Here is a 14,829-nt window from a genome sequence, read left to right as displayed (position 1 = left end):
TATAAAACACGCATATCTTACCAAAGGCAGCGGCCATGACTTTAGAAGTTTCTAGTCCTGGTGCAACCAAATTAGACCTAAAAGTGTTTGCTAAAGACTGAGAATTTTCTTCTATTTAAAGTCTCCTGTACTTTTCCAAGAGTCTTCTTGAAGCAGCAGCAGCAAATTGGAGTTGTGTAAGTCCTTTGAATTAGACCTGCAATCGTGCTTTCAGTTGCACAGATAAGAATAGATTAACTGCTTCAGGGATAATGTTACAGTTTTCTGTGTTTATTCTTAATTTTGAATATATTTATTTTAACACATTTATGTGACAGTCAAAACTTCAGTAATAAATCAGACCAGGCTTGCTTGAGAAGGGTAAGTCTGCAGATACCTGCCTTCATTTTGTCATCTTCCCATGTGCTTTCTTGTGGAAATTCATACAGCAAAAGTTATGAAAAGGTAACAAGTGTAAGATGAGCATAGGTGTCTATTTAAAGAATATTTTTCTATCTCTGTTTAACACAATTTATATTTAATATTTATAAAATTCATGTTCTTATGCCTAGTAGCAGCAATTTGAAGCAGCGGACAAAAGGCAAATATTGATGGTGAAACAGAAGTATGCTAAAACAATGGATTATTTAAATGTATTTTTAGGTTAGATTACAACTGAAAACTTTATAACTTGCTTTTTTCCCTTTGCTGACATAAATCTGAATCACCAGACATTAAGACATGTAACATGCTGAGCTGAAGAATGTGTTACAAGCAGTTTAGCTGATAGAGTCTTCAGTTCAGTGGAAAGGCTCTAGGTTTGAGTGCTGTAGGAATGTAGGAATTTATGCCAGCATGAACAGTGGCAAATATTAGACTCTTTAAATTAATTTATATTTCAAATACACACTTGCAGGTTAGTGTTTCCTTCTGACTTCCTTATAATTTTACATGTTTTCTTTGAAAGAGTTCATCAATGGTATTGACTGTCCTTGTTGATGACTGAAGCAGAGTGGGTAGATCCCCAAAAGATCTGTGATGTGTTTAATCTTCCTGATCATGACCTTTCTGCTCAGAATATCAAATAAGACAATAATTGTTACAAAACTACCATTGGTTTGCATAGATTGGATTGAGAAGATTGCTTGTCTTCAGTATTCTTCCCCATGGTGGCATCAGACAGTTCCTCTGTGCTTTGTTTTTAACTCACTTTATAAACAGAAATCCATCATGGTTTTCATCTGCTGGCATAGTGGTTGAAGTTGACTCAAAAGATAAAAGGTTCTGTATCCTGTCAGCTGTCTGCTACCCTTTAAGTAGTATTTAATGACTGTACTGTTTGTGAGACAATACTGGCAGAATGATAGGAAGACAATACTGCATTGTGAAATAGAAATGATATTATCAATGAGATAATAAAGTTTCCTATAGAGCTGTGTGTAGATAGTGTGTCTGGAATTTAGTTACAAACAGAATGCATTCTGCAAAGTTTTATAAGAGATCTATTTCCCTGAGGATGTTTATGAGTCTTTTCAACAAGGAAGAACTAGTGAACTCAAGCCCAGCCCAATCCGGTATCTTAAAAACATATGCTGGACCACAGAAAGTCGTGAGTTTATCCCTCAAGACAAACTAACCCAAGCCTGGGTTGTTTTTTTCTTTTTTCTTTAACTCCTGTGTTTTGAACCTGCAGAGGACTCAAAATTCACATTGCCAAGCATTAGCTTCAAAACAGGTGCTAAAAATACGTCATTTTTAAATGAAATCTTAGATTGTGATGTAGCTGTAGCATTCTACAGAGAATAGAATGTCTAGAGACTGTAAGACAAATATTTAATTAAACTTCAAGCTAATGAAAGCAGCATGGGAGCTGTCAGCATCAAATGTGCTTGAGTTTGCACTTTTCCTTATGCGCTGCTACTTGCAGGACCAATTCTGATATTCCACATGCTGGGGCTCAAATGGCCAAGAACAGGTGCCCAAGGCCGCAACTGAGAGGCACCTTTGGGTATGTGACAGGGAAGATCATAGCTTTGTAACTCCATGACTTCTCTGAGTTTAAGCCATTTGTAATCCAGAGATTTCAGCACTGTAACTGGAAAATCAGATATGTTGCTAAGTGTCAGCCACATATCAAGTGGGGCAGTCTCATGCTTTAGATTTGCCCGGTCCATAGAAAGATGCAGTTTTTCCGTTGCCATTATCTGAATATTTAGAAGAGCCTTAAGCTATGAGGAATTTCATCCTAAGCTTCTGTTCCCTCCAGTTCCTGCGCAAGGCTTACAAATCATCATTTTTTCAAGGGCTTTCTTATTCCTAGGCCATATTCACGTACAAGGGAAATAAAAATGGGAAACAAAAATGGCCTTCACCTGACAGTTCCATTCAGATCTTAAATACTTCTCTAACTTGATTTCTTTCTTCCAAAGACAGGAACAAGCCTTCTGTGAAGATGTCAACTGCATATGAAAAAGTCAGCATTTTACTGACTAAGTAAGAAAGAGAAAGCTTGTAGCTCCTCTGCTTTCCTCATTGAGAAAGTGTTTGAAGATTTGGCTAGTGAAAGGGACATCATGTATACTAGGATAGAAATTCTTTAAAAGGAGGGAGAAACCTCATTCTCCAGGCAGGCAGTGCCAGATAGCAAGTATCTGTTCCACCCCAAATCTGGATTGGAATATGGCAAAAACCAACAGTGATGGGGAGTCATCAGCCATAGTAACTTCTTTTTTTTCCAGTCAGAAATAAAGTAATTACTAATATTTCACTTTAAAATCTGATTACTCAGCTTCAGCATTAGCACCCATGAGACACATGAGAGCTATTTTACATCTCATGTATTTTGTTGTACCAGTCAGTGGACTCTGTCATTGAGTTGATATGCAGTCCCTATTTTGAAAATTAATTGTAGAGCTGCAGGCTTTCTAAGGCAGATATTAACATTTCCTGAATATATTCATGTGGTATTTTGCAAGAAACCTAAGAAACTGAATTGTAAATACAACAACAAAAAAAAAATAGGATCTTTTTGGTGTTTTACAGAAAAAAGTGCTCACAGTGGGTGAGTCTCTGTTAAGGGGCACTGAGGCACCCATCCTCCAGCCTGACAGGGAGTCACAAGAGGTATGCTGCCTTCCAGAGCTAATGTCTGAGATGTTGCCAAGACTGCCACAACTTGTCAAGAGCACAGGCTACCCACTGCTATGCTTTTGTACTGGCACAAATGACACAAGCCAGAACTTGGCCAGAATAGAGGAAGACTATAAAGCCCTGGGGGTGCGAGTGAAAAATACTGATGCACAGGTTACCTTTTCTTCCAGCTAGAGGAAAGGGTTCAGCCAGATATAGGTGCACATTGCAGATAAAGTTCTGGCCTCATGGCTAGTGCTGTTGTGAGGAATTCGGCTTTAATGACCTCATAGTTTAGGGCTCTGGAAGCCAAGGGTGTCCAAGAGAATCAATTAACATGCAAGCATCTCTTCCTCCAAGCTCAAGGTCAGTGCATCCCTATGAGTGAGAAATCAAGCAAAAGGGGCAGAAAATCTGCATGGATAAGCAAGGAGCTTCTGGCAAAACTCGAACAGGAGAAGGACATTTATGGAACATGGTAAAAGGGACAGGCCACTTGGGAAGAATATAGGAACAGTGTCAGAGTATGTAGGGATGCAACAAGGAAGGCTAAGTTCCATATGGAATAGGGATGTCAAGTACAACAAGAAGGGTTTCTTCAAGTCCATCAGTAGCAAAAAGAAGACTAGGGAAACTGTGGACACGCTGCTGAATGAGACAGATGCCCTTGTGAAGAAAGATACAGAGAAGGTCAAGTTACAGAATGCCTTCTTTGCTTCAGTTTTTACTGCTAAGGTCAGCGCTCAAGAATCCCTGGAGGCAAGAGGGGAAATCTGGACAAAGGAAGACCTTCTCTTGGTCAAGGAGGATCACGTTAGAGATCATTTACTCAAACTCGACACCCACAGATCCATGGGTCCCATTGGGATACAACCATGCATGCTGAGGGAACTGGCAGATGTTACTGCTAATCAACTCACCATAATTTTTAAATATAATAGGCAACAGGAGAGGTGTCTGAGGACTTAAGGAAAGCCAATGTCACTCCAGCCTTCAAAAGGGTGAGAAGGAGGACCCAGAACACTGCCAGCTGGTCAGCCTCACCTCCATCCCTGAAAGGTGATGGAACACCTCATCCTGGATGTCACCCCTAAATATGTGGAGGAAAAAAAGATTAGCAAGAGTAGTCACCATGGATTCACCAAGGGAAAGTCATGCTTAATGAATCTAATAGTCTTTTGCGACAAAATGACTAGCTGGGTAGATGAGGGGAGAGCAGTGGATGTTACGTACCTTGACTTCAGCAAGGCTTTTGACACTGTCTCCCATAACATCCTCACAGGTAAGCTCAAGAAGTGTGTGTTAGAAAAGTGGACAGCGAAGCGGATTGAGAACTGGCTGGATGGCAGAGCTCAGAGGGCTGTGATCAGTGGTGTAGAGTCTAGTTGGAGGCCTCTAGCCAGTGTTGTACCCCAGGGGTCAGTACTGAGTGCAGTCTTGCTCAATTAATTCATCCATGATCCAGATGAAGGAACAGCAACTGGGAGGATTTGGGAAGGATACAAAACTGGGTGGAGTGACTGTTACACCAGGATGCTGTGCTGCCATTCAGTGAGATCTGGATAGGCAAGAGAGTTGGGCAGAGAGGAACCTTTTGGAATTCAATAAAAACAAGTGCAGAGGTCTTTCAATTAAATTGAAATTCTTTCAATTAAAACGACATGCCACAAAGATGAAGCTACTACGTAATTGTGGTGGATTGACCTTGCCTGGCCACCAGGTACCCACCCACCTACTCTCCCACACCCCCTCCTTAACAGGACAAGGGGGAAAAAATACAATGAAAGGCTCATGGGTCAAGATAAGGACAGGGAGAGATCGTTCACCAGTCACCCTCATGGGCAAAACTGACTCAACTTGGAGAAATTAGTTTCATTTATTGCCAATCAGAGTAGGATAATGAGAAATAAAAAAAAAAATAATTCTTAAACAATCTTCCCTTCACCCCTCCCTTCTTCCCAGGCTCAGCTTCACTCCTGGATTTTCTGCCTGCTCCCCCTGAGCTTTCAGGGGTATAGGAAATGGGAGCTGTGGCCAGTTCATCACATGTTTTTTTCTGCCATTTCTTCCTCCTCACACTTTTCCCCTGCTCCAGAATGGGATCCCTCCCATGGAAGACAGTCCTCCATGAACTTTTCCAGTGTGGGTCCTTCCCATGGTCCGCAGTTCTTCACAGACTGCTACAGTATGGGTCCTTTCCATGGGGTGCTGTCCTTAAGGAACAGACCAGTCTGTCCTGCCAGAAACCTGCTCCAGTACAGTCTTCCCATGGCATCACAGCCTCCTTTGGGCATCTGCCTGCTCCAGCATGGGGTCATCCATGGGCTGCAGGTGGAATCTGCTCCACCATGGACCTCCATGGGCTGGAGGGGGACAGCCTCACCATGGTCTGCACTGCTGGCTGTAGGGGAGTCTCTGCTCCTGTTCATGGAGCACCTCCTCCCCGCTCCTGCACTGAGCCTCGTGTCTGCAGAGCTGATTCTCTCACATACTCTCACTCCTCTCTTCTGACTGCTGTTGTGCAGCAGTTTTTTCCCCTTCTTTAATAATCACAGAGGCACTACAAACCATCACTGATGGGCTTGGCCTTGGCCAGAGGTGGGTCTTTCTTGGAGCCAGCTGGCATTGGCTCTATCAGACATGGTTCTGGCATCTTCTCACAGAAACCACCCCTGCAGCCCCGCCACTACTAAAATCTTCCCATGCAAAACCAGTACAGTAATTCACATGTAGGCTTCGGTTTTTATATCCTGAAACGTGTATGAGTTGAAACAGTAACGTCAAAAGTGTTAGACTTTAGATAACTGAAATGAAGTATAATAACAAACATCCTGCTAATATCTATAACTGTGTAATAACCGCTTGTGCATAGAAAAGAGTTGACCTGAAAGTATCCATAGCTTTGGGAAACAACAGTATCCCCAACTTTGCCTTTTTATTAGCAGGACTGTGAATGTCTTAAGGGCTTATATTGCAATTGCTGAGTGCTTCAAGGAGAGGACACAAATCTTCTGACTAGTCCTGCTGAAAACCACTTCCTTTTCTGAAAGTATAAGTGGTTCTCATCATACACATTAAGTTTTTATTTACCAAATTCAACGGCGCCTTTGTTCTTATTTTGTTAGGATTACAGCATGAATCTGGTTCATGTACAGGTAGAGGTTTAGCCTAAAACTTCCATGAAGCTCATCCCTGCAGCAAAAGTCAATGAGAAGCTGCTGCATTGCTTAGGCCTTGTCTGAACTCATGGAAAGGTTTGATCATTGCATTAGCTCAGCACCATTGGTCATTTCTTATGCTTGTAAACAGTGTAAATATATGGTAGCAAAACAGCATGCTTAGTGAAAAACACTGTCCAAACAATTCTTGTAGGCAGGCTGTGTGATACATAAAACCAGCAGGACCTTTTCTGTTCAATATCTGTTCCTGTGCAGTCATTACCTCTGATTCTTTAAATGCTTGGTTGTGTGGGGCTTTTTTGTACACCCTCAACTGTAGCATTGTTTTTCTCATGGTTTAGCTTAAATTACAGTAAGTTTTTCACCCCCATAAAGTGTGTGCTGTAATTCAGAAATAGAGAAAATTGCTTTGACAGGTATTATTCTACCTGTATGCTTAGCTTGAAGTTTCAGCTGAGAATTCATTGTCTAAAAAATCTTTGCTGTCTGAGTTTTGGATGTATTATGTACAAATATGAGGTATCTTCCCAGCTGTAGGTTTTTGGTTTTAATTTTGGTTTTTTTCCCTTTTTTTGGGGGGGGGGGGTGGTGGTGTTGGGTTTTTTGTTTGGTTGGTTGATTGTGGGGTTTTATTGTTTTGTTTTGGGGGGGTGTTGTTTTTTTTTGTTTGTGTTTTTGGTTTGGGGGGGTTTTATTTTTTGGGGGTTTTTTGTCCTCTTGCTCCATGTAGCTTGCTTCATTGAATTCTGTGGAGGTAGGACTTAGCTATAAAATTTTGGTGTCAGTCCAACATGTACATCTGGCTTCCTTAGTAAATGTACTTCTGCTGCCATAAAATAGGCAATAGGGGAAGGGAGTGGGACCAAAAAGTAAGAGAGAAACAACAGGTTGGCAGCAAGAGAACTTGAAGGAAAATTAAGGGGTCAGCAGAAAAAACCTTCCTGATCTAGTGGTATCAAGCCTTAAGCGTATAAAGAATGTCAAGCTTGCACTGATCTTGTCTTGAGCATGTTACATACTTTATTAGATATTTTTCCTGTTGTTTCGGTTGTTTTTTTTCCCCTCATTGTTTATCTAAAATTAAATGACAGTGTTTGAGGGGACAACAGGGAATTGAAGTTCTGCTTTCGTAAAAGGGCTGGTGTGTTGCAAAGGTTATCATTTTTGCATTGTTCCTATTTTGTAACAGACACAGAAAAGGAACATGCAATTAGTCTGAAGGGTAGCTCCTTCTTAGAAGCATATTGATCTGATTGTGGTAGCATATGGTATTTAAAAGCTATTGGGAAATCTTGAATAAAGTTTATTTAAGATATTTTTTTTTAAAGTTTATTTAAGCTTTTAAGTTTATTTAAATAAAAGTTTATTTAAGATTTATTTAAGATTTATTTAAGATTGAAGAGAACATTTACACGTTCTAAAGCGTTAACTCTTCAGAAATAAGGTCTTGGCATTAAATGAATACTACTATGTGAACAGCTCAACTGTTCAGAGGTGGCCAAGAAAGCAAGAAAACTTTAGGATGATTTTGGGAGAGACAAGAGTAACAAGAAAGCAGATTTTTTTAATCCAAGGTGCCTACATTCTGTAGCCCACTGCAGTTCTGGTTCAGTTGTCTTGTAAAAAAGGTACAGCAAAACTGGCAAAAGAGCAATAAGGATGGTGAGATATAAAACAGCTTCCATGTAAGCGACAAAAAGGCATATTTTGTTACTATGTTTAGATTGGAGAAGAGATAAATATGGGAGAATGTGACGGAATTACATGTAGAATCATAGAATCAACAAGGTTGTAGAAGACCTTTAAGATCATCAGAAGGTAAATAATGAATGGCTGTTCCTTTTAACATAAGAATCATGGGGTATCATATCAAACAAGTAAGTAAAATCTCCATGGCTAACAGAAAGAGGTGTTTCTTCCTACAAGAAGCAGTTATACTGCAGAACTCCTTGTCACAGGATGTCATGGATGCTAGGAACTTATGTGAGTTCAGAATGCAACAGATTATTTTAAAAGGAATTGTTAAAAAAGAAGTATATCAGTGGTGACCCAAAGCTGCAAATCATTGGAAGATGGGGAAGTAGTCTGCCATCTGTTGATGGATGTTACTTAACTTTTTTCATACTGTTGTCATCTCTTGGCATCAGCTGATGTTGGAAACAGGCTACTTTGCTAGATGAACCTCTGCTCTGGTGTAGGGAGTTCTGTTTTCAGATCACTTTATTTTTGTTTCAAGAAAGAGATCTGCAAAGCCAGTAATGGTCATTGTGCTGTCACCTCAAGCTCTCATTTTAGGAATTGACTTTAAAAGTGGCATGATTTTTAGGATTATTGAATATCGCAACCTGAACTTCCAGTTGTTCAAAGTGATACATGTTCTGCAACACTGCAAATACACCTCTGAGAATCAAAGGATTCACTTCTGATGGGCAAACAAATACTTCTTGTTTTTACATTTGGCTGTCATTCATATGAGACACTTCAATTCCAGTTTTCTGTAAAAAACAAAAGGTCAGGATGATATCCTACACAGGGGACCCAACAGATAACTTTTCCTGTAACAATGATTAGCCTTTGTATTGTTCTTTCCCAAAAGGAAAAAGGTTCAGTCAACTATTTGCTGACATACTGTATTGACAGAAAAACGAGAACTTACTGGAAACAAACCCCTTCAGTTTTATGTGTGCATATGACTGATTTGGTACAAAACAAGGTAAGCAACAAAACTGACTTATTTTACAATATTACTTTAAAGTGTGTCAAATGTTTTTTCACTGAATTTTAGAGAAGTTTTTATCAGAGTGTAACTTTGAGGTCTGTGGTCTGGATGCGTATTACAGTTGCAAGCCAAAAGCTTTGTACAAAGATTTGCAGTAGCAAATCACCTTGTGCAAGAAATCTGTCTTGCAGTTTTTGATGGAAAGTTCTGTTCCAAACTTGGATTTAATGCTATAGAAATGAATGTTACTATGGAGTCCAGCATTGCAATTTATGTGTTGCATTTTCAAAGACACGAAAAGTATTTCTATCGGCATATGTTCATTCTAGGAGGAAGCATTACCAGCAGCTACAGGTTTTCAGAAATTTTCACATCTGTTTTGGCCAACAATCTAGAAGCAATATAGCTTGGGTTTGGGGTGGTTTTTTTTTTTCAGAGGTATTTATTAATGTTTTTTAATTATGTCATATTCCTGAGCATTTCTACTTGCACAAATATTTATATTGTCTCTTCAATTAGGTAGGTAATAAATGCCCATAAAGGCAAAGTGCTTAAAATGTATTTCTCTACAGTGGAAGTCAGACTCCACTTTCTCCATCTTTCTCAAAGATTAAAATCCAGCAATTTTGTCATGTATCTGGCTTACTTGTATATACCTGCTAATGTGACTGCAGATTTGAAATCTGTAGTTTAAGCTCTGATCTTTTTCTTGTAAATTTCACAGAGTCTTAACCAATTTCAATCTCTGTTAAGATAAAAATAAAGAGCAAAAAATTCAGGTCAGAAATGTATTACATAGAAATATTATGTGCATACTTTAAAAGCAATTATATCAAGCAGGTAAGATCAAATACAGATGATCAGAGATCAAATCGTCTTAACTAAAGTCTGGCAAACAATTTGTAGGAAATTATGTGTATAACAATTTTAAGTCTGTTTCATGGACTATGAAATGTCTCATAATCTGTTGCATATAAAATATTTCTGACATGTGTAAAGGTCCCCAGACTGCAGCTCTTGACTTATGAGCATAGCACTCCAAACTTGGCTCTCATGGGACTGACTAGTCCAACAGTTTATGTTATATGTTTCTTGACCAAACAAGCAAATAGGACCAATAGTCCTTACAGTTATGCTTCTGGCAACCTATTTAGCAATCAGTTTCCATCAGTATTTCCCTTACATACAAACCAAATTGATTATTACAGTTTGCTAGCAAAATTTGCATAAATGTCATATTAAAATAAATATTAAACTGACTTGGAAGGTGGACACCCTTCAAAGCAGCCTTCCCAAGGAAGAAGTGTTTAAGTACAGAAGACAATCACATTTTTATTAACACTAAACAAAAAATGTAAGCACAATGAGAAATAGTGTCTGTGTTTCTTAGTGTGAATGAATGGATTGACTTGGTAGGGAATTGTGACTTTTATTCAGATTATAGTAAAAATTAATGAAATATTAATATCTTGTATATTGTCTTTCATCAAACTGCATTTTAGGAGAAGTAAAAAAGGCAAAATACAGCTTCCTTATTTGAGTTGTGGGGGAGTTTTAATTTTTTTTTTAATTTTTCCTTTTGTCTCAATTATCTGCTCTCCTTCATGTATTCCATTTACATGTATCTGGTTCCTCACACTTACCCCATTCAAATTTCTTTTTATATTTATTTTCAACTACTTTTTTTAAAAGCCAACTTACGAATCCTCTTCTTGACTTTCAGTGCAGCCTATGCTCCTTGCATTAATAGGAATTTTGAAATTCTTTTGCCGATTCACTGTCAGTATCTTATTACAGAGGAGAAAATTAAGAAGACATTAAAAATTTATCAGGTTTTCTTGTCAGGTTTCAATGATTTCTCGTCTTTATAAGACCCAGAATATTGAAATTCTGACGTTTCCCCATTGTAAAATTTTTGGTTACCGCCAAAGTGAAGGGGGTGACTATGAAAGGTATGATTCAGGCAGAACTCAGTAATGGGTCCTTAGGGAAAGCTTTAGGGAAGTTGCTGAAATTCTTGAAGCACCCAGAGCAGATAATGCATTCTTGAGGCCGTGTCTCTGGTCAGCATCACTACTGAGAGGGAAAGTCATTGTCACCAATTTAAAAGACTTTTCACATAAAGACTAAATCCAGACTTCCAAACTCCTGGGTGAATGTGTTTGCTGCATAACACAGGGTTTTACTGTTGGCTTTTAATCTTATTAATTTTAGTAATAATAAATGAATTTTCTACTAACTTTCCCCACACTTTTTTTGTAGACCTGCAAAAAGCAAAAGAATTGTACATGGGTTTCTTCCGACATACATAAAGAAAAAAGGCATGATCCTTCACTGGGCCAGGGAAGATGGTGCACTGAAACTGTTCCTTACTAAAACCTGGTTACTAATTGATTCTACATTCCCCCCAGTATGCATTCTGAACACCTGAGCCGTTGTTGTATTTTGTTAACTGCTGTTAGCTTTGGTTGAAGCACAGTATGTTAAAGTAGGAACATGCTTTTACCAAGGGGTAAAAGTGAGCTCTTGTGAGACCTCACTTGGAGTATTGTGTGCAGTTCTGGTGTCCTCAACATAAAAAGGACATGGAACTGTTGGAACAAGTCCAGAGGAGGGCCACGAGGATGATCAGGGGACTGGAGCACCTCCCATATGAAGACAGGATGAGAAAGTTGGGGCTGTTCAGCCTGGAGAAGAGAAGGCTGCATGGAGACCTCAGAGCAGCCTTTCAGTGTCTGAAGGGGGCCTATAGGGATGCTGTGGAGGGACTCTTCACTAGGGACTGTAGTGACAGGACAAGGGGTAACAGGTTCAAACTTAAACAGGGGAAGTTTAGATTGGATATAAGGAGGAAATTCTTTCCTGTTAGGGCGGTGAGGCACTGGAATAGGTTGCCCAGGGAGGCTGTGAATGCTCCATTCCTGGGAGTGTTCAAGACCAGGCTGGACGAGGCCTTGGGTGATATGGTTTAGTGTGAGGTGTCCCTGCCCATGGCAGGAGGGTTGGAACTAAATGATCTTAAGGTCCTTTCCAACCCTAACTATTCTATGATTCTATGATTCTAAGAGCAAACCTCCCCTCAGCCTAGACAGCCTTCATATTATGTCAGGAATTTAACTTGGGTTTTCCACCTGATGTGTTAGACTCCCAAAGAGGTAATTAAAAATCCATGTGTTTAGTGTGATAATTTAAAACACAGCTACTATATGGAAAAGGTATTACCACAGAGTACCTGGGACATATGCCAGAAAGGCTTAAATGAGGAAAAGAAATATGCATGTTTCCTCTCTTATCTCAGTAGACCATCAGTGAGGTTTTCTGAATTGAAATTCAGAAAATATGACGTGATTTTAACTAGTTACTGGGTATACTTACCACTGCTCCCCCACCTCCTAGTACCTCTTTTTGTTCAAAAGGACAAAAGTTGGTTTTCTTTGTGCTTATTTTGAAATCATCAGACTTCAATGAAGTAGTGACTGCATCAATGACTTCTTTTAAGCCTATCTTTTGCTACTTTTAAGCTTCAGGTTATACACTTGGCCAAGGTTTTGTCTCTTTAAACCCAAAGCATTGTAATGACAGAAGTCATATCAGATGGAGATGTAATGCTTTAGTGTGCCATTTGGATTTGATATAGGGATTTCTAATACTCAGGTAACCTTGAAGTCCAATCTTTCACATACTTAGAGAGTTTAGGCATTGTTCTATTCAAATGTACAACTCTTAAAAATTGTATCTGTAATGTGGTAATTTCATTCTATAAGAGGTCAAGTGTTCTTATAGCTGGCAGGTATTTCAGTTTTGCCTAAGACTGACAAGTACGTATTGTGTGTGTTTCCTAAGATACACAACCAGACACATATATAATGCAATATATTTAACTTCATACTTAAGGTATGTAGAAGTGGTTCTACTTTATGCCCCCATACAGTAGTCTTAGCAAACAGCTACCCAGGTATCACTGAAATGAGCTCTTAGCAGGCTTACGACTGGAAATGCTGATCAGCAGTCTGTGTTTCTTCATTCTGTATACAAATATATGAAGCGTATACTTTCTGTCCTGGACTCCTAACTTTCAAGTGGATAAGCAGCGCTTCATGTTAATGAAAAACAAAAGCTTCTGGAGAGTAATACTTTTGAAGTGTTCAATTCTATAACTAGTGAGAACAGAAAACTGGGCTTTTTTGGTGTTTTGTTTTGTTTTTTTAATTGGTCATTTTTTTTCAGTGGAAATGTTTGACGTTCACATTGAACAAAGGTGAGCTACCTTTGATTTTATTTCAGCCAAAGTCACTGGCAAATATAAAATGTACAGCGTTTGAATGTGCATTTGTCTAAATGAGGCAAAGATTTACAATCACACATGTTAGAAGGATTGTCCTCAGGTGCACTGAAAAAAGAAAAAGAAAAAAAAAAGAAGAAAGAACAGAAACACGGAGACATGATCAAAGTGAAGATGAAAGTGCTTTATTTATGCACCTAAGGGCTTCCTTCGCCGCGGTTTGAGGAGAAGGGTAAGTTAGGAACAGTCTCAACCCCTTTTGTGCATATATAGACAGGTCTGTTCCAATAAAGCATTACTCCACAGTTTCAGCCCCCAAAGCTATGTCCTGAAGCTGGAGCTGTGCTGTGGGGCTGACTCCTCTCGAACCTCAGCTCCCGCTCGAGCCAGGGCTGCTCCTTCCATCACGGTCCCTGCTGCAGCTGCGGCGCAGTGTTAAGAGTTGTGCCACCCTGAACGCCGCAGTCCCAAAGACATTCTGCAAGAGAAAGATGCGAGCAGGACCTCCAGGACTCGAGACGGACGGAAACTGATTTGCAGTTTATTACTTAGTCACTAGATGTCTCCATATGCTGTAAGCAAACGCAGGCTGTGCTTACTGGTAAACAATGAAGAAATCGCTAGAACCAGTTACGTGGGGCACCGTTTACAGAAATAGAAATGTTATCACTTCGTTTCCAGCTGTCTGGAATTTCCCCAAGGAAATAATTATTTTGGAAAACTCTGACTGTATTTCCCGAAGCACTTCATTGAAAAGTCTGATCGGGAAGACTTTTTTTCCTCTTTTTTTATTTATAATGAGTTTGGCCCAACCTCGACGCACTGGAAAAGGTGGGAGGTCCCAAATTTAAGAGAAGCCCGTTGTCAGATCTGCATCAAAGCTGACAGGCTCGGAGGCTGAAGTGCAACAGTGAAGTCCACAGCAAAGGTAAAGTCCTGGAGCGCCACCGTCCCTCCGAGTTTCTAAGCCAGACTGATGTTCTTTTCTGTGGAACAGCTGCAGCCACTGGTCCCTTCAAATTCAGAACATTTTTGAGGTTAGTTTGATTTTACTCCAAATCAGACTTAGGGGGAAAAAAAAAATTGAAAAAAAAAAATTAAAAAAAAAAAAAAATTACAGCGGAAACAGATTTTCCAGCCAGCTGTTTTTCCCAGGTCAGAGGCTGTCCTGGCTCCTGGCTACGCGTATCACTACGACTCTTATAAGTAACAGTAATCTCTTTCCTTTCAGCCCAGCAAGCCTAGGTATGACAACCGTCTCGCGCCTTACTGCTTTCTGCTGGGGTTGCCTCTGACTTACTCCCTGCTGTCGGTACAGGGAAGGCACGCCGTGTTTCTTGGCTGTCCCCCTGCTTCTTTGCCTGCTCTCTCACTGCGCGGGCCCTCTACGCCTCCCCTAGCAGCACCTGTGCGCTTTACATGTGGACTCTTAGCTACATGGGCACCTAAGCCCGTATTTAGTATTTCAGGAGCCATTTAACTGTTTTCCAAGCCGCCCGGGAAGACCCCGGGTCAGGGCAGCGGTGCGAACTGCCCCCTTA

The 14,829-nt window shown here is 39.9% G+C and overlaps 1 protein-coding gene across 2 annotated transcripts in view; it reads left to right on the top strand.

Moving 5' to 3' along the window:
• Window positions 1-8,871: 8,871 nt before the first annotated feature.
• CEMIP2 (cell migration inducing hyaluronidase 2) overlaps window positions 8,872-14,829 on the top strand; it is a 60,272-nt gene continuing 54,314 nt past the window's right edge. The window contains exon 1 of one of the 2 annotated variants that reach the window (XM_061470800.1): window positions 8,872-9,000. The gene's annotated coding sequence lies outside the window, so the exon portion shown is untranslated. Of the gene's footprint in view, window positions 9,001-14,184; window positions 14,326-14,829 lie in introns of those variants that run through there. The other variant, XM_061470796.1, reaches the window with a different exon arrangement.

This window comes from Pezoporus flaviventris, unplaced genomic scaffold (assembly GCF_033815535.1).
Source record: "Pezoporus flaviventris isolate CSIRO_AGI_PZ_B2104156 unplaced genomic scaffold, CSIRO_AGI_Pfla_v1 ptg000064l, whole genome shotgun sequence".
Classification (NCBI taxonomy): domain Eukaryota; kingdom Metazoa; phylum Chordata; class Aves; order Psittaciformes; family Psittacidae; genus Pezoporus; species Pezoporus flaviventris.
Note: the sequence above shows the minus strand (reverse complement) of the source record. Positions and strands in the feature narration are given on the sequence as shown.